A 23252-nucleotide genomic window follows, 5' to 3' on the forward strand; every position below is an offset into this window, starting at 1 on the left:
TTAATAAAGGTCATTTGAACATTTAACTGTTATATTGTGGTATATCCATAGTGTTTTGAGAAATTGTAGGATGATAGAAATGAAGTCATGAATAGGTATACATTGTCAGATTTCTATCCAGTGATATATAAGGTTCAGTATAGCTGTTAGATTTCTCTGGTGATTTAATTTTGGTTTAATTATGTTTTCATTGAAATCCACATATTCCAAACATCAGCTAACAAATACATTGACATACCAAACAACAATAAGCGTTCTTCCACTTCACAATTTAAAGGATTGGCAGTCCATGAAACTAGACTACATTGAATATGTCTCTTATAGAAAAACCATGTAATATTGACTCCCCAAACTTAAAGCACTGTACTTTGAGAATAAGCAAATTTGAATAAAGGCTTATCGTCTTTGTTCTTGAGTAAAGGCTTATCAACTTTTTTTAAATGAATGTGCTGTGTGCTTTCATTTTACATTCACATTCACATGGGATCAAGTATCAATATTTGCATGACTTTGTTTCAATGATAAAAGAATATATCTTTAGTGATCTTAGAAAAGGGGGTTCTTACTTGGTTCAAAGAAATGACCTTGATCTACAGTCAATAGGGACATTCGTCAAAGCAGCTAATTTCTTTTAAGATCTTGACTTTCGGAGTAACAGAGGAAGGCAAAGGACCATGGCGACCATCATTACTGAAGACTTCTGTTACTATAAGGTTTGAATCAATGTTTTAGTGTTTTGATCAAAAAGTGAGTGGACAGTTATATGTTGTTAGGTTAGTAATTGTCTGTATCCAGGCCCTCAGACACCGATACGTTCTTTAGTATAATTATTTTTATCCCCTTTATTATGTAATAATGTGTTGTTTTTGCTTTAGCTCTGTCAGAACAGAGAGTTTGGCTTTGGCAGTCTAGATAATTTTTTTATCAAATACTTCTCTAGATTGACATTAATGTCAACTATAGCTGCGCCTTGACTATAAATTCCAGCGTGACTTTTTATAGGACCATTTAGGCTACATATTTTTGTCTGTTTTATCTTGAACTACATGATTAATTATCTAGATTGACCACCATTCTGTCTGTGAAACTAATCTTTGCCAAAACTAATTAATTATATCACACACAATATGCTCTCAGAAGTAAGTCATAATGCTGTCAGGTAAGTAAGTCTTAACTTGTCAATGGTGTCAAAAGTATGTCCCCTTCTGACATGATGACATCAGAAAACTTATTTTATCTGTTCAATGTTAGAAGAATTAATCCAAGTTCCAGGCTCCAGTATGGCATTTTATAACAAACATGGTGCTATCTGAAATAAGAACTAAGAAAAGTGATTCACTGACAGTATACTGTAAAACCTATCTTTAAGACCACCTCATTAAATAAGATCATTTTGTCTTTGAGTTCCAAATTGTCAATTTTAACACAATTTGACATACATAATGTAAGAGATTATGTTTTTCTAGCTTTGTACCGAAAAAGGTCAATTTAACCCATCAATATAATGATTATGGCAATAACACGCGTCTGGTTACTAATTTGTTTGATATGTCTTTGATGGTGCCTACAGGCCCTTAATTAGTGGACTGAAATGAGAGTTATCTCCCCTTCTTTAGTTTGAACAATTTTGTACTGAATTCTATTATATAAGGAGCATGATTAAATCTACATACTAGACATATTTGTCATATCCACTATCAGTATTTACAAGACAAATAGGATTTTAGATTTAATTTGTCTGTAGATATCTTTTTGAATTAATGTACTTGTCAAAGTTGGAGAAAAGATTTCTATGTAAACAATTTATCACTTGTAATAAACAAAGCAATGCTCTCAGATGTTATTTAGTTACGTCATTTAAATAATAATCTATTTACAAAATTCTTTGCAGACTATTGTTTTTTGTTGACAGTTGCATTAGGCGTTTATTGAATATGGTTTCAGCATTAGTTTTGTTTTGTTAAATAATGATAGTCGAATGCACCAATAAATTCCCATTTATCTTGTCAATTTGTAATCTCTCAGCCAATTCTTGTAAGTGTATAATTTGATTTAGCCTTTTTGGATGACACGGAGTACACAAGAAAGTGCATGTTTCCTGTACGAATTCCAACAATATCCAGACGATGTGACTACCAATGTAAACCATTAAGCCTTTCTAGTGTAATTTTATATAATTCTCAGACTAATTGCCTTTCTTTGTTGAGTAAAAGTACATTTTATAATGCAAGAATATTTATCATGGCATTTTAAATGCCATTTATTTATATAATCGTGTCATACTTATTGTTTTGATTGTATTTTTGTGATTGTGTAATTCAAAGCTTAATATCTTGTCTGGCATAAAGAAAATTGGTGATCTGTATGGTAATAGCTAGCACTTACAGCAGAATTTTTACTGGACTTTTCATCTTCTGATTTGTTTATCATCAAATATAGAGGGAAGACAAAATTTTATCAGATAATTTGGATGGATTTTGCAGTCACATTTTATTATCTGTGAGCATTACTTATAAGGCCACTGCACTCAATTGGATAAAAAGTTGCTTTGCTGCCAAAGTTGATAATTCGCCAGCTGTCTATCAAACAGGTATCATGTGACTTTGAATTTCGCATTGTATATGCTACAACATTTTTTACTGACAATTGCATAGGTACATGTGCATGTGCGTGAGCACAAGGTATGGCTATATACTGCCTGGTGATTGGTCAATACTTATGAATGTACAGTCTTCAGACTATAACCTACGACCTTATAGTGACATTGCCAAAAACTCAATAAAACCTTGTGGTCCAGCAAACTTATATTTGTACTGCATTAAAATATACTGATCAGGTATCAGTCTATTATAGTTTTTTCAGTAAATGACTTTGACTTTCATTCAAGATTCCATTGTTCATGATCCTATACTATCAATAAGCCCCCTCTTGATTGACTTTTATCGACAAAGTCTTTCTGAACTTAAAGAGTCCTGTCTGGTAACCAGCCACACCACAACAAACTTCTGGCAATATAATGCTTCTTTATTTCTGATTGCTGAAAATCCAACTCTGGGTCCTGGAGTATGAAAATTTTTAGGCCTACATTCGGTAAAATTCCATCATAAATCAAATGGTAGAGGGGTTGAGGGGACCTGTTGCAAGTAGAATATGGTACAGAGGACTCCACATTATCGAATAACGGTTATTCGAATATTTCGGTTATTTGCATAAAATTCTGCGGTCCCAATTTTTTCCTTCTTTATCTTTGTTTTTCAACTCCGTGTATTTGCATAGACTTTTACATGACCTCCGGTTATTTGAATAAAATATTTGGGAAATTCTAAAAATAAAATCGAATATTTTTCAATTTTGTAATATATTTTTAGCGAAATTCGCCGATATATGTTTCAAGATACTTCGCTTTTACTAGAAATCATCCAGGTAACAGATTAACGTTATGGTATGGCTTGTTATTTTATGCATGAATCTGCAAAGGTGTTCGACGCTGTTACGATTTACATCAGCAGCGGTTGATCATAACTGTCAGTATTTAGTATATTCACTGACTCAAACATCTAATTAAAGCATTTGCACTTTCAAATATATTTATTTATTAACGTAACGTACCTTAGTTCGCGATTGGTTGGAGAAACCATGCTTCCTTACAACAATCGCCATTCATGAGTAGTCTTGTTCAACCAGAGTCTTGTTGACTACGACAGACATGTGCGTATCAAGCGTCTTGTTGAACGAGACATAAAAGCATGCAAAGTCGGCGTGCAATGACTACCGCAAGTTTCGTACAGTATGTAAGCTTAGGATGCAAAAGATACTTGCTACGTTAATTGTTTCATTGCTACTTGAATATGCATTAATTTCTGAAATGTTATCAAGCTATTCGCCGCATAGATCAACAATACAGGGAGAATTCTCAAAAGACATTCAGGTCGAGTGAACGCATGGCTTCATCTCCTGCCGCCATTTTCGAATTCATATGCACATGTGTAAAAGCAACACTACTAGTTGATCGGCACTTTGAAATTTAATCACGATGGTAAGTTCATTTTGCCAGGTAAATGTACGTAAATTTGTTTATTATTTAGGTTTAGAATTGAAGACACAAATTCAATCCTGTTAAGTAGAATCTAATTGCATTTGATATCGATCGTTTAGCTGTTTCTCAAATATTCACGTGTCGATCTAACGTAAACAAGAATCTAATATTGGAATATTTTTTGTTATTAAACAATTAAAATCGATTTACAACTTCGAAAATAATTACTTGTGGTTCGTTTTAAGTGTAAATAATTTACGTATTTATCAAGTTAACGAAACTATATTTATTTGCCTATTCACATACATATGTGTGGGGTCAAACGGAGGTGCAAAATGTCATCTCCGCCTATTCGAATACTCCGGTTATTTGCATATTTTCTTCTGGAAAATGACCTATGCAAATAAGCGGAATCCTCTGTATACTGCAACTTCTGAATAAGCAAGAGTCCTTACAGAGAAAGCATCCTTAGGTGAAGGGCTACAAAGTTTGTTTCAGTTTTGTTCTTGACCTTCAATCAAGCAAGAGACATAACAACAATAACCTTACACCAAATGTGTATTCTGTATTTACAAATTACAGTGTTATCCACCCTTGTGGGTATAGGCATTGATTGTGACATCACATATTTGTGGGAGTAACATACTTTTTAAAGGATACCTACCTGCAAGGGAGGCCCTGTAATATTCAAAGACGGAATAAGCATGATTGCTTCAGTTAAGTTCAATGTGAAGCACACACAATGGATTTCAACTATTTGCCAACTAAAAGCTGATATGCCTTATGAATTAGTATCAACAAATTAGCTACATGGAAAAAGAGTTGATTGGTTGTGCAAAATTCAATTGTTTTCTGATATTTTTATTTGAAACTGTAAACAGAACTTTTGTGCAAATGAATTTCGTTCTTGGCATGTTAACTTAAACTTAACTCAAATTACACCATGAAGCAAGCAACTCATACACCTCTGCAATTCTTCACTTTAAAATAATTTTAGCTTCTCTGTTTCTAGGCACTGCTTTCCAGTGTCAGAGTAATTTACTGACAAAACATTTTAGGTTTTCTAATGTTTAACTCGGCTAAAAAATCACTTCCTCTCCAGTAAAATGGCTTTGTAAAGATTAATGTTTCTGATAGGAATAACAAAGTGCAGATAAATTTGTTGATAATATGCATCGGCTGTTTAAAGAAAGACATGTTTTGCTCATTGCAAATTGTGTAATTAGATTTAAGGTAATTAAAGTTCATACAATAATCTGTATTCATATTGGAACTTGTAGCCACAAAGCCTAAAGAAGGTATTGTAGAATAATGAAATTTCCATGTGTTTGTTATTTTTGGGGTTGTCAATTGTTATTTCCAGCTATACAGGTATTAAGTTTCCTGTATTTGTTTTTATGGTCCTTGACAGAACAGAAATGTTGATTTTGATTAACAGAAACAACGAAAGAAAGATCATTAGAAAATCGTATTTATTTATTTGCATACAGAACTAAAGTTTATTACATATTTATTAAATCATTTAAATGTCTGCTTGTCATGATCCATGATCATATTTTCATCTTTTCCAAAATCTGTAAACTTAAATGGTTCTGGAAATGTTCTGGGGCTAGAGGTAAAAACTGATAAACTTTTGGATCATTTGGTCTGAAATTAATCATACAATTAAGTTCAGTTATATATGTTATCATAATTTTATCATGCATATCTTGCACAAGTACAGTTCATACTGGCCTAGCTAGCTAGCTATCAGATGACCTTATTTAGTTAAATCATTTAATTAAGATATCTGACATTTTATGATTATATACAATCCAGCTCCTTTAGGTATTTTGAAAGTATATTATATGAGTTTGAATTATATAATTGGTTCTAGAAGTCCTATTTTGATACAATGTACAAACAATCGTAAAGAATCCACTCAAAATACCTGTCTATTTATAGACAATGTTATTCTGCAAACAAAGGTTGAACTGTCAGTGACAATCAAGCAGTTCTTTATATAGGTAAATATAATGATGGTACGCTGTGTCTGGCCATTAATAATTAAAGTACAGAAAATGAATTAACTTGTATCTTGGTTAGGTACACATGCACTCAGTAATAGATAACCATTAGAACAGTCCACAGACAATCCTATATACCATGGAACCAATCACCACTCAGTCTTTGTATATAAATTACAGAGTTATCTGCCCTTGTTGGTTGATATTGATTGCTGTGTCGTTAATATTTCATTGTTTTTTCAACAATTTGTAGCTTCTTTTGGGTAACCAAGATCCTATATAATATATGCTTTGACTTAATTTTCAACTTAAAATTTTTTGTCAATTGTTGTCATTTCAGGTAAGTAAGATCTTTGTGAATCTAATTAAAAGGCAGTTCAAGGTAAAGGTCTGCTGACTTGCTGTAATTCAAGGTCTAGTCTTAAGTCTGGCTAGTCTTAAGTTGTTTTCAAATCTTCAACAAAAAGTGGTAAGTAAAAGGTATCCATTTTTCACGTAAATTGTTTAAGATGATATTTTCTCTCATTTGCTATTAGCATCTGATGCCACACTGTAATCCATGACCCAGGGCATATGCTTACAGCATTGGTTGACCTAAAGTTTTGAAGATCATCATTGTCATAAACTACAGATGTTAATAAATTGTTGATATATATAACATATTTTGCCATTACTATATGCATCATGCAATACTGCAAACCATGACTGATAGACATATTTAAGGTAGTTTTCTGGTGAGGATTTTGACGTGAACAAAGGGACGTAACTCTTTAGCAACATTACTATGACGTAAACTATTTTTAAAATATGTTTTGGTTATTAAGGTGTTTACTGTTAAAAAATAAACTAAATATGATGTTTCCATGAAGTCACAAGTGTTTATTTTTAGTTTTAGTGAAAAATAGTATCATTTTACGACATATCGTATATCGGCGCAATGACCGGAAATGTAAACAATGTCGGTCGAGTTTTCATGGGTGTGGTGAGAGTGACGTCTTTCAACCGTCATTAGGAAAATAATATAGAGTCAGTGCACTTGTAATGTGACACTAGAAGAAAGACAAACATGAAACACAAAGATTTAGTTAAACTGACTGGTGACTAGACGGACAGTCCAACTTGCAGTTGGGCAGTCGAGCTCATGATTATAAACTTGTCAACTGGACACCTGCCCTGGAATGTTGAAAGAGTGATCATGCTGATAATTTACGACAGTGTGTTTGGTGATGCAGTTGCGGAAAATAAACCCTGTCTTACATCGATTTCATGTAACTGCCTCTAAGTACTAGGCCTAGTACGTAATACTGACTGACACTGTTCAGAATATCTTGGGCTAACAAGTTATTCAAAGTGGCAACATCTAGATCTTCCGACTGACGGCAGTAAATAAGGTACATTCTTCTAAATGTAAGTACATTTACATTTTTATTAGCTCACCTGGCCCGAAGGGCCGGTGAGCTTATGCCATGGCGCGGCGTCCGTCGTCCGTCGTCCGTCCGTCCGTCCGTCCGTCCGTCTGTCTGTCCGTCAACATTTCCTTTAAATCGCTACTAGTCATAGAGTTCTGCATGGATTGTGACCAAATTTGGCCACAAACATCCTTGGGGGAAGGGGAACAGAACTTGTATAAATTTTGGCTCTGAGCCCCTGGGGGCAGGAGGGGCGGGGCCCAATAGGGGAAATAAAGGTAAATCCTATAAATCGCTACTAGTCATAGAGTTCTGCATGGATTGTAACCAAATTTGGCCACAAGCATCCTTGGGGGAAGGGGAACAGAACTTGTATAAATTTTGGCTCTGAGCCCCCGGGGGCAGGAGGGGCGGGGCCCAATAGGGGAAATAAAGATAAATCATATAAATCGCTACTTGTCCTAGAGTTCTGCATGGATTGTGACCAAATTTGGCCACAAACATCCTTAGGAGAAGGGGAACAGAACTTGTATAAATTTTGGCTCTGACCCCCTTGGGGCAGGAGGGGCGGGGCCCAATATAGGAAATAAAGGTAAATCCTATAAATCGCTACTAGTCATAGAGTTCTTCATGGATTGTAACCAAATTTGGCCACAAACATTCTTTGGGGAAGGGGAACAGAACTTGTATAAAATTTGGCTCTGACCCCCCGGGGGCAGGAGGGGCGGGGCCCAATAGGGGAAATAAAGGTAAATCCTATAAATCGCTACTAGTCATAGAGTTCTGCATGGATTGTAACCAAATTTGGCCACGAACATCCTTGGGGAAGGGAAACAGAACTTGTATAAATTTTGGCTCTGAGCCCCCGGGGGCAGGAGGGGCGGGGCCCAAATAGGGGAAAATAAAGGTAAATCCTATAAATCACTACTTGTCCTAGAGTTCTGCATGGATTGTGACCAAATTTGGCCACAAACATCCTTAGGAGAAGGTGAACAGAACTTGTATAAATTTTGGCTCTGAGCCCCTGGGGGCAGGAGGGGCGGAGCCCAATAGGGGAAATAAAGGTAAATCCTATAAATCACTACTTGTCATAGAGTTCTGCATGGATTGTAACCAAATTTGACCACAAATATTCTTTGGGGAAGGGGAACAGAACCTGTATAAATTTTGACTCTGAACCCCCCAGGGGCAGGAGGGGCGGGGCCCAATATGGGAAATAAAGGTAAATCCTATAAATCGCTACTTGTCCTAGAGTTCTGCATGGATTGTGACCAAATTTGGCCACAAACATCCTTTGGAGAAGGGGAACAGAACTTGTATAAATTTTGGCTCTGACCCCCCGGGGGCAGGAGGGGCGGGGCCCAATAGGGGAAATAAAGGTAAATCCTATAAATCGCTACTAGTCATAGAATTCTGCATGGATTGTAACCAAATTTAGCCACAAACATTCTTTGGGGAAGGGGAACAGAACTTGTATAAATTTTGGCTCTGACCCCCCAGGGGCAGGAGGGGCGGGGCCCAATAGGGGAAATAAAGGTAAATCCTATAAATCGCTACTTGTCCTAGAGTTCTGCATGGATTGTGACCAAATTTGGCCACAAACATCCTTGGGAGAAGGGGAACAGAACTTGTATAAATTTTGGCTCTGACCCCCTGGGGGCAGGAGGGGCGGGGCCCAATAGGGGAAATAAAGGTAAATCCTATAAATCGCTACTAGTCATAGAGTTCTGCAATGATTATAACCAAAATTTGGCCACAAACATCCTTGGGGGAAGGGGAACAGAGCTTGTATAAATTTTGGCTCTGACCCCCAGGGGGCAGGAATGGTGGGGCCCAATAGGGGAATTAGAGGTAAATATTCAAATTTCTTCAGAAAATAAACAATGAACCTGTATCCAGAATATTACTTGGCATTACAAACCAGGTGAGCGATACAGGCCCTCTGGGCCTCTTGTTACATTATCTATAAACGCAATTATCAAATGCAGTATATTAACAATGTGTAAAACACTTATTCTATAGCTAAAATATTGTACATTGCACACAGGTAATATTCCCATCAGCCCCTCCACACATACAGTTCAAGTACAGTTGAGTACATGTACAATGTGCACACATTCATTTATCAGATTTAGGTCTATAATTTATAAATGATTCTAGGTTAGGGTATTAAGAAAAGAATGAAAACTTGTTCATCTCTTGTTTTTTTTCTGAACTGATATTGTTGTAAAATTTATGAAAGTAACAAATATTTCTTTGGCACATGAAAGGCCTACATGATATACATCTGTACATGTATGTTCTCATATTTTTTTTACAGAATGGCTGCAGGCACATCACAGTATTATTCGACTAGGAACCACTCCAGGAGCAAATTTGTGTTCAACATGTGTGTACAAGAGGAAATAAAAAGTCTGTGATCAAAAACATTTTCGGTTTTGGTACTCTAACAATTAATTTATCATAATAGTGTAAAATTTTCTTGGAAATGTGTGTCATACACATAATGTGAAAGAGGCATATATACCTGGTGTATGTTATCAGGTGAAATTCTATTATGTGAAATAAATAAATCAATAATGCAGTATTGTGTTAGCTTCTTTCATGTTGTATATATAGACATGAACTATACATGTGTAATATAAGAGGAGCAGACAAATAAATACATGACAAGACAAGGGTTCCAATCTTGGATCTCAAATTTACAGATAAACTACTGTACCTAATACTGATTCAGAACCATTACACATGTATAGGAATAGTCTAGATTAAATTTCTTATTCCTGCCAATGAAGTCAATTTCTGGTGCAAAATCACTGATATATACATGTAGTACCTTTCACATACAATGTACATAAACATATATAAAATATATATATTATATATATCTTTAAAAAAATAACAACAACAATAAAATTTCTTGCTAGCACTTTTGTTGTGTCATGATTGATGGCTCTTTATATATACCTGGTATATACTTGTTAGCTGTAAGGCGGAGTAAATTAAACATGCATTGATTACTTATTATTTTTGTATAATAATGAATTGGATACAGAAGTCTGAAGCAGATGTGAAATGGAATTCTAATGATTTATTCACATCATATTTAAAATGGATATTTCTTTTCCGACATGTAAATAGTTATGGCATTACACCATTCATTCTTCTTGTGAAAACAATAAAATGTTAAATATATATAGGTGAAATTAAAAAAAAAACTATAAAAAGACATTTTTTATTAAATTCATTTATTCAACATACTTACATAATTGTAGGTATGTAAAATAAATATGAATATTATAACTAAGACCTGAACTTTGTGGTTCTGTCAGTCATGTTAAAAGTGGCAAAATTTAATATTATATATGATTCTCGATGTCCTTTATTTGTATCTGAAAAACAATATAAATTTTGAAAAAAAATAATTAACTATATACTATTGCTATTTTGGAAGAATAAGAAATGTTTGTTGCAATGTTTGTATTAATTTGGATGCACCCCAAATGAATAGCAATGTATTTGGTAAATCGGGCCAGGGGAGATAACTCTGTAATTTTTTGGTTTTCTCTTTTTTCATCATTATTTCTAAAGTTTCAACACTAACCTATTATTTTTTTTTCAAATATTTGTTCATTTAGGTCTCTTTTATCATATGTAAAAAATTGGAGAAGATGTATTTACAACAATTTGGATAAATTTTAGTTTAAAAGCTAAAATAATGTATTTAAATCATGCCACACATAATCTATCATACCTGGATGAAAATAAGAAACAAATGGCAACACATGTGTTTTCATGTACACTTTTTTGCTCAAACTTTGTAAATGACATAGTCATGAATCAATTTGAAGAAGAAGAAAATTAACCTGATACTTATATTTTGTTTATTTTAATAATTATTGTTCATAATTGAATTTTTCATGGAAAATTGATGAAAAAAGTGTAAATAAGTAGGCATTTTCATGAAGCTATAGAGAAAAAAGAAGCACACCAACATATATTTTTTATTGCATTTTTTTGTTTGTCAATAACCCCTCTTTCAAAAAAGTCATAAGAAAAAAAACTGTATTTACAAGAAATTTTTGACCCCTCAGCAGAATACATCCTTAATACACCGTATCCATACACCTCAAAATGTTCAGTTATGAAGATCATCAGTCGATGACCACAGCTGTACAGAAACAATAGACATATTTTGGATTTCTTATGAAGTTTTAGTAGCAGAGCCAGTTCTGCGCTAGTAAGTGGGTATTGGAGTGAAACCTGTACAGCTACATGGATACCAAACATTTTACCGGAGATTGCAGAATACAATTTATTATTTTTTTATTTTCCAATTGGCTTTGGTGAAAGTATCAAATAATCAATATTGAGAAACAATGTTACCTAAATGTTTTTTTCTGTCCTCATCCTCAAGCATACAATAGACTTAACATGTGTTTTGATTTTACGGCCCAGACGAATGATAGGAGTTTGGGTGATAAGTCTTTCGATGTTATTTGGCTTTCAACTAAACACAGAAATTGGAAAGACATTTAAGAGCGTTGATTAAATCGTCAATTTGTCTGCAGCTTTTTTTTTTGTAGAAGTTTATTAGTTTGTTTAGTGTTGTAAAATGTTTATTATAAGATTTTGCATCGATTATACCTACACAGCATTAACTACTATAAATGTTTTTAAGCAGGGAGCATTGTCAATCCTCAGAATTCTTGAAAGGAACTGGAAGTTTAAGACTCTAAAGGCATTCATTTTTGGGTTTTTTGATGCTGTAAAATCAGATGGTTTTATGATCAAACCATTTAGGACAGATTTGAGATGCTCTACTTCTGCTGTGATCAATACCTATAGAGCTTTATGGATAACTAAGATAAATCTCAAATAGGCCATCTAACTAATAAAATGATCCACTAATGTCTTACTATCGCCTACAGCATGTTTTTTTCCTCAAGTGAAGGTCGTTACATATTCTTCCAATTATCTCAATATGAGCAAAACCATGTTTTCCTTGTTTTAAAGCATTACTTCTACTCAAAATGCAGTTGGTCTAGTTCAAAGCTGTTAATAAATCTAGATCAATGAGCACTTTCTTTTTATTATTTTTCTAGTAATGCTAGATGTATTTCATTCTCTCAGCAATAATGTTAGAAAATAAAAAAATCTGTAATGCTCATTTTCGTCTTTAATGTAACAATTCAATCACTAAAACATACATTTAATTGATTCCTTTTGATGTCAATCAAGCATAATAAGCTAGTTTATGAAGGTTATTGCGGAGGTTGTCATGGTAACTGAGTATAATGTGTCCTTGAAAACGTTCATAGTAATTAAGTCTTTAGATATTTAGATATTGAGAATTTCCACAAATGTATCTCTCTTAAAAAGCAAATGTGCCTTAGCTTTGTAATCATGAAGAATTTGATTTTGCTTTTTACGCTTTAGATGTAATTTTGAACTAATAGCAATGTGAGATTGTCTTTCTGGAATCATTTTATCTAGTTAGTTAACTAGCTTCCTTAAAAATCCTTCATAAATGTGTAAGTCATAACATATTTTTAGCCCACCATCATCAGATGGTGGGCTATTAAAATCGCCTTTCGTCCGTGGTCCATGGTCCGTCCGTCCTTCCGTCCGTCCGTCCGTCCGTCTGTCCGTTAACAATTCTTGTTACCGCTATTTCTCAGAAAGTACTGAAGGGATCTTTCTCAAATTTCATATGTAGGTTCCCCTAGGACCCTAGTTGTGCATATTGTATTTTGGGACTGATCGGTCAACAAGATGGCCGCCAGGCAGCCATCTTGGATTTTGATAGTTAAAGTTTGTTACCGCTATTTCTCAGAAAGTACTGAAGGGATCTTTCTCAAATTTCATATGTAGGTTCCCCTAGGACCCTAGTTGTGCATATTGCATTTTGGGACTGATCGGTCAACAAGATGGCCGACCAGCCGCCATCTTGGATTTTGATAGTTAAAGTTTGTTACGGCTAATTCTCAGAAAGTACTGAAGGGATCTTTCTCAAATTTCATATGTAGGTTCCCCTAGGACCCTAGTAGTGCATATTGCATTTTTGGACTGATCGGTCAACAAGATGGCCGCCAGGTATCCATCTTGGATTTTGATAGTTAAAGTTTGTTACCGCTATTTCTCAGAAAGTACTGAAGGGATCTTTCTCAAATTTCATATGTAGGTTCCCCTAGGACCCTAGTTGTGCATATTGCATTTTAGGACTGATCGGTCAACAAGATGGCCGCCAGGCAGCCATCTTGGATTTTGATAGTTAAAGTTTGTTACCGCTATTTCTCAAAAAGTACTGAAGGGATCTTTCTCAAATTTCATATGTAGGTTCCCCTAGGACCCTAGTTGTGCATATTGCATTTTGGGACTGATCTGTCAACAAAATGGCCGACCAGCCACCATCTTGGATTTTGATAGTTAAAGTTTGTTACCGCTAATTCTCAGAAAGTACTGAAGGGATCTTTCTCAAATTTCATATGTAGGTTCCCCTAGGACCCTAGTTGTGCATATTGCATTTTTGGACTGATCGGTCAACAAGATGGCCGACCGGTGGCCATCTTGGATTTTGATAGTTAAAGTTTGTTACCGCTATTTCTCAGAAAGTATTCAAGGGATTGTTCTCAAATTTCATATGTAGGTTCCTCTAGGACCCTAGTTCTGCATATTACATTTTGGGACTGATCGGTCAACAAAATGGCCGACCGATGGCCATCTTGGATTTTGATAGTTAAAGTTTGTTACCGCTATTTCTCAGAAAGTACTGAAGGGATCTTTCTCAAATTTCATATGTAGGTTCCCCTAGGACCCTAGTAGTGCATGTTGCATTTTGGGACTGATCGGTCAACAAGATGGCCGCCAGGTAGCCATCTTGGTTTTTGATAGTCAAAGTTTGTTACCGCTATTTCTCGGAAAGCACTGAAGGGATCTTTCTCAAATTTCATATGTATGTTCCCGTAGGACCCTAGTGGTGCATATTGCATTTTGGGACTGATCGGTCAACAAGATGGCCGACCAGTTGCCATCTTGGATTTTGATAGTTAAAGTTTGTTACCGCTATTTCTCATAAAGTATTGAAGGGATTGTTCTCAAATTTCATATGTAGGTTCCTCTAGGACCCTAGTTCTGCATATTACATTTTGGGACTGATCGGTCAACAAAATGGCCGACCGGTGGCCATCTTGGATTTTGATAGTTAAAGTTTGTTACCGCTATTTCTCAGAAAGTACTGAAGGGATCTTTCTCAAATTTCATATGTAGGTTTCCCTAGGACCCTAGTAGTACATGTTGCATTTTGGGACTGATCGGTCAACAAGATGGCCGCCAGGTAGCCATCTTGGATTTTGATAGTCAAAGTTTGTTACCGCTATTTCTCAGAAAGCACTGAAGGGATCTTTCTCAAATTTCATATGTAGGTTCCCGTAGGACCCTAGTTGTGCATATTGCATTTTGGGACTGATCGGTCAACAAGATGGCCGACCGGTGGCCATCTTGGATTTTGATAGTTAAAGTTTGTTACCGCTAATTCTCAGAAAGTATTGAAGGGATCTTTCTCAAATTTCATATGTAGGTTCCCCTAGGACCCCAGTTGTGCATATTGCATTTTGGGACTGATCGGTCAACAAGATGGCCGACCGGTGGCCATCTTGGATTTTGATAGTTAAAGTTTGTTACCGCTAATTCTCAGAAAGTATTGAAGGGATCTTTCTCAAATTTCATATGTAGGTTCCCGTAGGACCCTAGTTGTGCATATTGCATTTTGGGACTGATCGGTCAACAAGATGGCCGACCAGCTGCCATCTTGGATTTTGATAGTTAAAGTTTGTTACCGCTATAATTCTCAGAAAGTATTGAAGGGATCTTTCTCAAATTTCATATGTAGGTTCCCCTAGGACCCCAGTTGTGCATATTGCATTTTGGGACTGATCGGTCAACAAGATGGCCGACCGGTGGCCATCTTGGATTTTGATAGTTAAAGTTTGTTACCGCTATTTCTCAGAAAGTATTGAAGGGATTGTTCTCAAATTTCATATGTAGGTTCCTCTAGGACCCTAGTTGTGCATATTCATTTTGGGACTGATCGGTCAACAAGATGGCCGACCAGCAGCCATCTTGGATTTTGATAGTTAAAGTTTGTTACGGCTATTTCTCAGAAAGTACTGAAGGGATCTTTCTCAAATTTCATGTGTAGGTTCCCCTAGGACCCTAGTAGTGCATGTTGCATTTTGGGACTGATCGGTCAACAACGATGGCCGCCAGGTAGCCATCTTGGATTTTGATAGTCAAAGTTTGTTACCGCTATTTCTCAGAAAGCACTGAAGGGATCTTTCTCAAATTTCATATGTAGGTTCCCGTAGGACCCTAGTTGTGCATATTGCATTTTTGGGACTGATCGGTCAACAAGATGGCCGACCAGCCGCCATCTTGGATTTTGATAGTTAAAGTTTGTTACCGCTATTTCTCAGAAAGTATTGAAGGGATTGTTCTCAAATTTCATATCTAGGTTCCTCTAGGACCCTTGTTGTGCATATTGCATTTTGGGACTGATCGGTCAACAAAATGGCCGACCGGTGGCCATCTTGGATTTTGATAGTTAAAGTTTGTTACCGCTATTTCTCAGAAAGTACTGAAGGGATCTTTCTCAAATTTCATATGTAGGTTCCCCTAGGACCCTAGTAGTGCATGTTGCATTTTGGGACTGATCGGTCAACAAGATGGCCGCCAGGTAGCCATCTTGGATTTTGATAGTTAAAGTTTGTTACTGCTATTTCTCAGAAAGCACTGAAGGGATCTTTCTCAAATTTCATATGTAGGTTCCCGTAGGACCCTAGTTGTGCATATTGCATTTTGGGACTGATCGGTCAACAAGATGGCCGACCGGTGGCCATCTTGGATTTTGATAGTTAAAGTTTGTTACCGCTATTTCTCAGAAAGTATTGAAGGGATTGTTCTCAAATTTCATATGTAGGTTCCTCTAGGACCCTAGTTCTGCATATCACATTTTGGTACTGATCGGTCAACAAAATGGCCGACCGGTGGCCATCTTGGATTTTGATAGTTAAAGTTTGTTACCGCTATTTCTCAGAAAGTACTGAAGGGATCTTTCTCAAATTTCATATGTAGGTTCCCCTAGGACCCTAGTAGTGCATATTGCATTTTGGGACTGATCGGTCAACAAGATGGCCGCCAGGTAGCCATCTTGGATTTTGATAGTCAAAGTTTGTTACCGCTATTTCTCAGAAAGCACTGAAGGGATCTTTCTCAAATTTCATATGTAGGTTCCCGTAGGACCCTAGTTGTGCATATTGCATTTTGGGACTGATCGGTCAACAAGATGGCCGACCAGCCGCCATCTTGGATTTTGATAGTTAAAGTTTGTTACCGCTAATTCTCAGAAAGTATTGAAGGGATCTTTCTCAAATTTCATATGTAGGTTCCCCTAGGACCCCAGTTGTGCATATTTCATTTTGGGACTGATCGGTCAACAAGATGGCCGACCAGCAGCCATCTTGGATTTTGATAGTTAAAGTTTGTTACCGCTATTTCTCAGAAAGTATTGAAGGGATTGTTTCTCAAATTTCATATGTAGGTTCCTCTAGGACCCTAGTTCTGCATATTACATTTTGGGACTGATCGGTCAACAAGATGGCCGACCAGCAGCCATCTTGGATTTTGATAGTTAAAGTTTGTTACGGCTATTTCTCAGAAAGTATTGAAGGGATTGTTCTCAAATTTCATATGTAGGTTCCCCTAGGACCCTAGTAGTGCATATTGCATTTTGGGACTGATCAGTCAACAAGATGGCCGCCAGGTAGCCATCTTGGATTTTGATAGTTAAAGTTTGTTACCGCTATTTCTCAGAAAGCACTGAAGGGATCTTTCTCAAATTTCATATGTAGGTTTCCCTAGGACCCCAGTTGTGCATATTGCATTTTGGGACTGATCGGTCAACAAGATGGCCGCCAGGTAGCCATCTTGGATTTTGATAGTTAAAGTTTGTTACCGCTATTTCTCAGAAAGTACTGAAGGGATCTTTCTCAAATTTCATATGTAGGTTCCCCTAGAGCCCTAGTTGTGCATATTGCATTTTGGGACTGATCATTCAACAAGATGGCCGCCAGGCAGCCATCTTGGATTTTGATAGTTAAAGTTTGTTACCGCTATTTCTCAGAAAGTACTGAAGGGATCTTTCTCAAATTTCATATGTAGGTTCCCCTAGGACCCTAGTTGTGCATATTGCATTTTGGGACTGATCGGTCAACAAGATGGCCGACCGGTGGCCATCTTGGATTTTGATAGTTAAAGTTTGTTACCGCTAATTCTCAGAAAGTACTGAAGGGATCTTTCTCAAATTTCATATGTAGGTTCCCCTAGGACCCTAGTTGTGCATATTGCATTTTGGGACTGATCGGTCAACAAGATGGCCGACCGGTGGCCATCTTGGATTTTGATAGTTAAAGTTTGTTACCGCTATTTCTCAGAAAGTATTGAAGGGATTGTTCTCAAATTTCATATGTAGGTTCCCCTAGGACCCTAGTAGTGCATATTGCATTTTGGGACTGATCGGTCAACAAAATGGCCGACCGGTAGCCATCTTGGATTTTGATAGTTAAAGTTTGTTACCGCTATTTCTCAGAAAGTACTGAAGGGATCTTTCTCAAAATTCATATGTAGGTTCCCCTAGGACCCTAGTAGTGCATGTTGCATTTTGGGACTGATCGGTCAACAAGATGGCCGACAGGTGGCCATCTTGGATTTTGATAGTTAAAGTTTGTTACCGCTATTTCTCAGAAAGCACTGAAGGGATCTTTCTCAAATTTCATATGTAGGTTCCCGTAGGACCCTAGTTGTGCATATTGCATTTTGGGACTGATCGGTCAACAAGATGGCCGACCAGCCGCCATCTTGGATTTTGATAGTTAAAGTTTGTTACCGCTAATTCTCAGAAAGTATTGAAGGGATCTTTCTCAAATTTCATATGTAGGTTCCCCTAGGACCCCAGTTGTGCATATTGCATTTTGGGACTGATCGGTCAACAAGATGGCCGACCGGTGGCCATCTTGGATTTTGATAGTTAAAGTTTGTTACCGCTATTTCTCAGAAAGTATTGAAGGGATTGTTCTCAAATTTCATATGTAGGTTCCTCTAGGACCCTAGTTCTGCATATTACATTTTGGGACTGATCGGTCAACAAGATGGCCGACCAGCAGCCATCTTGGATTTTGATAGTTAAAGTTTGTTACGGCTATTTCTCAGAAAGTATTGAAGGGATTGTTCTCAAATTTCATATGTAGGTTCCCCTAGGACCCTAGTAGTGCATATTGCATTTTGGGACTGATCAGTCAACAAGATGGCCGCCAGGTAGCCATCTTGGATTTTGATAGTTAAAGTTTGTTACCGCTATTTCTCAGAAAGCACTGAAGGGATCTTTCTCAAATTTCATATGTAGGTTCCCCTAGGACCCCAGTTGTGCATATTGCATTTTGGGACTGATCGGTCAACAAGATGGCCGCCAGGTAGCCATCTTGGATTTTGATAGTTAAAGTTTGTTACCGCTATTTCTCAGAAAGCACTGAAGGGATCTTTCTCAAATTTCATATGTAGGTTCCCCTAGGACCCTAGTTGTGCATATTGTATTTTGGGACTGATCATTCAACAAGATGGCCGCCAGGCAGCCATCTTGGATTTTGATAGTTAAAGTTTGTTACCGCTATTTCTCATAAAGTATTGAAGGGATCTTTCTCAAATTTCATATGTAGGTTCCTGTAGGACCCTAGTTGTGCATATTGCATTTTGGGACTGATCGGTCAACAAGATGGCCGACCAGCCGCCATCTTGGATTTTGATAGTTAAAGTTTGTTACCGCTAATTCTCAGTAAGTACTGAAGGGATCTTTCTCAAATTTCATATGTAAATTCCCCTAGGACCCTAGTTGTGCATATTGCATTTTGGGACAGATCGGTCAACAAGATGGCCGACCGGTGGCCATCTTGGATTTTGATAGTTAAAGTTTGTTACCGCTATTTCTCAGAAAGTATTGAAGGGATTGTTCTCAAATTTCATATGTAGGTTCCTCTAGGACCCTAGTTCTGCATATTACATTTTGGGACTGATCGGTCAACAAAATGGCCGACCGGTAGCCATCTTGGATTTTGATAGTTAAAGTTTGTTACCGCTATTTCTCAGAAAGTATTGAAGGGATCTTTCTCAAATTTCATATGTAGGTTCCCCTAGGACCCTAGTAGTGCATGTTGCATTTTGGGACTGATCGGTCAACAAGATGGCCGCCAGGTAGCCATCTTGGATTTTGATAGTCAAAGTTTGTTACCGCTATTTCTCAGAAAGCACTGAAGGGATCTTTCTCAAATTTCATATGTAGGTTCCCGTAGGACCCTAGTTGTGCATATTGCATTTTGGGACTGATCGGTCAACAAGATGGCCGACCAGCCGCCATCTTGGATTTTGATAGTTAAAGTTTGTTACCGCTAATTCTCAGAAAGTATTGAAGGGATCTTTCTCAAATTTCATATGTAGGTTCCCCTAGGACCCCAGTTGTGCATATCTTGCATTTTGGGACTGATCGGTCAACAAGATGGCCGACCGGTGGCCATCTTGGATTTTGATAGTTAAAGTTTGTTACCGCTATTTCTCAGAAAGTATTGAAGGGATTGTTCTCAAATTTCATATGTAGGTTCCTCTAGGACCCTAGTTCTGCATATTACATTTTGGGACTGATCGGTCAACAAGATGGCCGACCAGCAGCCATCTTGGATTTTGATAGTTAAAGTTTGTTACTGCTATTTCTCAGAAAGCACTGAAGGGATCTTTCTCAAATTTCATATGTAGGTTCCCCTAGGACCCCAGTTGTGCATATTGCATTTTGGGACTGATCGGTCAACAAAATGGCCGACCGGTAGCCATCTTGGATTTTGATAGTTAAAGTTTGTTACCGCTATTTCTCAGAAAGTATTGAAGGGATTGTTCTCAAATATCATATGTAGGTTCCTCTAGGACCCTAGTTCTGCCTATTGCATTTTGCGACCACCATCTTGGATTTTGATAGTTTAAAGTTTGAAAAGCAGAAAAAAGAAGTGTAAGTTTGAAAAGCAGAGAAAAGATCCCTCTTTCATTTGTCAGACATAGATCAATTTTGGTGGGCGCCAAGATCCCTCTGGGATAACATATTTTTTATTATGCTTTAAGAAGCATTTAATGCTAAATGCATCTTTAACGATTTTCTTGATAGTTTAACTGAAAAAGTATGATATAGAAAATGTTCAATAATTATAACAATTTCCTCTCTTTTTATCTTGAAATAGCTTTAATCCATCAGTCCTTTATATAAAGCTTGACTTATCCTTCATTTTCAATCTCAAACAATAATTTGTCTCCAAATGATCAAGGCTATATTAGGTTTATCAAGTAGGATTAAACCTGGATTCCAGGAATATTGTTTGTGCACCAAAACACCTAGAATGATACAGGGGTTGGGTTTCCTTGGTGTAATGTACGTCAGTGTCATTTAAGATATGCCAGGTTTAGGAGGTAGATAAAAGTTGGAGAAAAAACACTGACCGGTAATCTGTACCTCAAGGCAACTACACCACATGGGATTTGAACTGGTAGTCAAGAGGTGTAGGCCTTGTGGTAGTATGTTGCATTGAGACATGGTCATAACCACTTGGCCACCGAGACCCCAATGAGAGTCAATATGATGGTGTGGTCAGCCGTGTCCAGATTAACATTCTGTCTCAATAATATCTCTTCAAATGAGTGGTCAGCTATTGAGTCCCTCTATTAAAAAAAAACTTATCAACTCAGTGACACTCAGGTATTGAGATTGAAATCATTTCGGAGGGTGTTTTTATGTACAAGGGTGTTTAACAGAATAAATAAGATTATTTCTATAGCATCATGTAATTTGCCAACCCTCTCCATTTTGGAGGGAGACTCCTGATTTTGAATCCCATTTTTTTGCCATTTTAGCAAGTGCAAATTCTTGAATATCCAAAATGTATTCAAAATGTCAGAAAAAAGGTCCTGACGAGTGGTTAAGATGTCCCCATCAGAAATGCGGGTTCGAAAAGGGGTCAGTTGCCAGGTACTGACCGCTGGCCGGTGGTTTTTCTCCGGGTACTCCGGCTTTCCTCCACCAACAAACCTGGCACGTCCTTACATGACCCTGGCTGTTAATAGGACGTAAAACTAAACAAAAAGGTCAAAATAAGCAAAAATCAACCTTTAATTTCTTCATAGATGGTTACCAAGTAGACTTTCTTGAGGTTAAACGTTTAAGCACGTGAAATTACACCCATGGGAATTTCAAAAAGTTGGCAAGTATTATATAGAATATATATATCTAAACATAACATAAAGTGTTCTTATTTTTATTACAAAGAAATTTAATAGTGTTGCCATGGTTTTTTTTGTTTTTTTTTTGGCTCTGATTGAAATAATTGGTGTTAGGTTTCTCCCACTTGACATTTAAGGTGTCTTTATTAATCACTTTCTTTTGATTGGATAGCTTAATGATTCACATGCTCATTCATTTTGGGCATTTTGGAACAAAAAATAGGTCACAGCTGATGGATATGATCGAAGGATGGGGAAAGAGCTAGCAGAATTAAAATGTCTGCCAGTTTTCTTTCCTTTAAAAGAACAAATTGCTTCCATTGTTTTTATGTTTTAACATTTTTGTTTTTTTAAGTCGTTTACCTTATTATGTAATTTTAATGCAAATTCATCTAAATGTAGGAATTTATTCCAATATAACATTCTTTAAGACTTGTTCAAGCTGCAGGGGTTATCTCCCTTTGCTGAAATAAATGGGTCAGATTTCCCTCAAAAAAAAAAAAAAAAATTTAATTCCCATTAAATCCATATAACTACATCTGTTTCTTGTATGAATAATTCTTTATTGTATTATTATCTGAATTTCATTAAATGGTTATATCCTAAATCTTTGGAGGCCAATGTTGTTTATAATGTTCTTTATGAGGTCATAAATATTGAAGGATTTGTGCAGTCAAAAATGATAATTTCAGTTTATGCTGGAAATGGCTTTATTAGCACATGTAGAGACCTCTCCATGCCGGGCGCGAACGGAATAACCTGTAAGCTGCCGATATCGAGGTCAAATTTTCTGACCACCCGATTATGCATATTTTCTAGCTCTAAACCGTGTGATGTCATAATAGTCTGTGGCTTATAGCTGTACTATAACTGATGTGCTATCACTTACATAGGAAAAGGACGGTCACAGGAAAAGCCGATCAAAGATTTTTTTTATGATTACTTTTGAGTGAAGACAATCGTACTATAACTTTGGTTCGAATGTAAATATAAATAAAAGAGTGAAATTTGATGTTTCAAATACTCTAATAGCAGGTATCTTCGTGTAATTATGAAAGAAAATCCACACAGAAATAAAAGTTTCAGATTTTTTTGTCGAGGAGTTCAGCGACGAATAAGCTTTAATTAGATAATATTTTCCTGTAGTCTGTATCTTTGATACATTGTGAATTGCAAAGTTTGTGACTGTAAAATGAAATTTTACGTAACAATTTAAGAAATCCTTGATTAAAGCGTACACACCGATGATTGATCATTACAAACATTGTGTTGTGTGTTACGTTGTTAACCGAATAAATTGAGATGCATTTATTATATACAGTAAAACGTTTCAACATGTGGTAGAAAGAATTTATTTTTGATATTATAAAATATCAAAATATTGAGATATTAAGCAAAACAAACAATTTTTTCAGACAGTGCGAATTTTAATCGATAAAC

The 23252-nt window shown here is 36.5% G+C and overlaps 1 protein-coding gene and 1 long non-coding RNA gene across 2 annotated transcripts in view; both read left to right on the forward strand.

Annotated features, from left to right (window-relative positions):
- Positions 1-23252, forward strand: part of LOC138335038 (phosphatidylinositide phosphatase SAC2-like) — a 380613-nt gene that overhangs the window by 280668 nt on the left and 76693 nt on the right. The window lies entirely within an intron of this gene.
- Positions 6392-10035, forward strand: LOC138335036 (uncharacterized). The gene is made up of 2 exons (XR_011210224.1): positions 6392-7449; positions 9772-10035. It is a non-coding gene; the product is annotated as an uncharacterized lncRNA (long non-coding RNA).

Source organism: Argopecten irradians, chromosome 11 (assembly GCF_041381155.1).
Source record: "Argopecten irradians isolate NY chromosome 11, Ai_NY, whole genome shotgun sequence".
Classification (NCBI taxonomy): domain Eukaryota; kingdom Metazoa; phylum Mollusca; class Bivalvia; order Pectinida; family Pectinidae; genus Argopecten; species Argopecten irradians.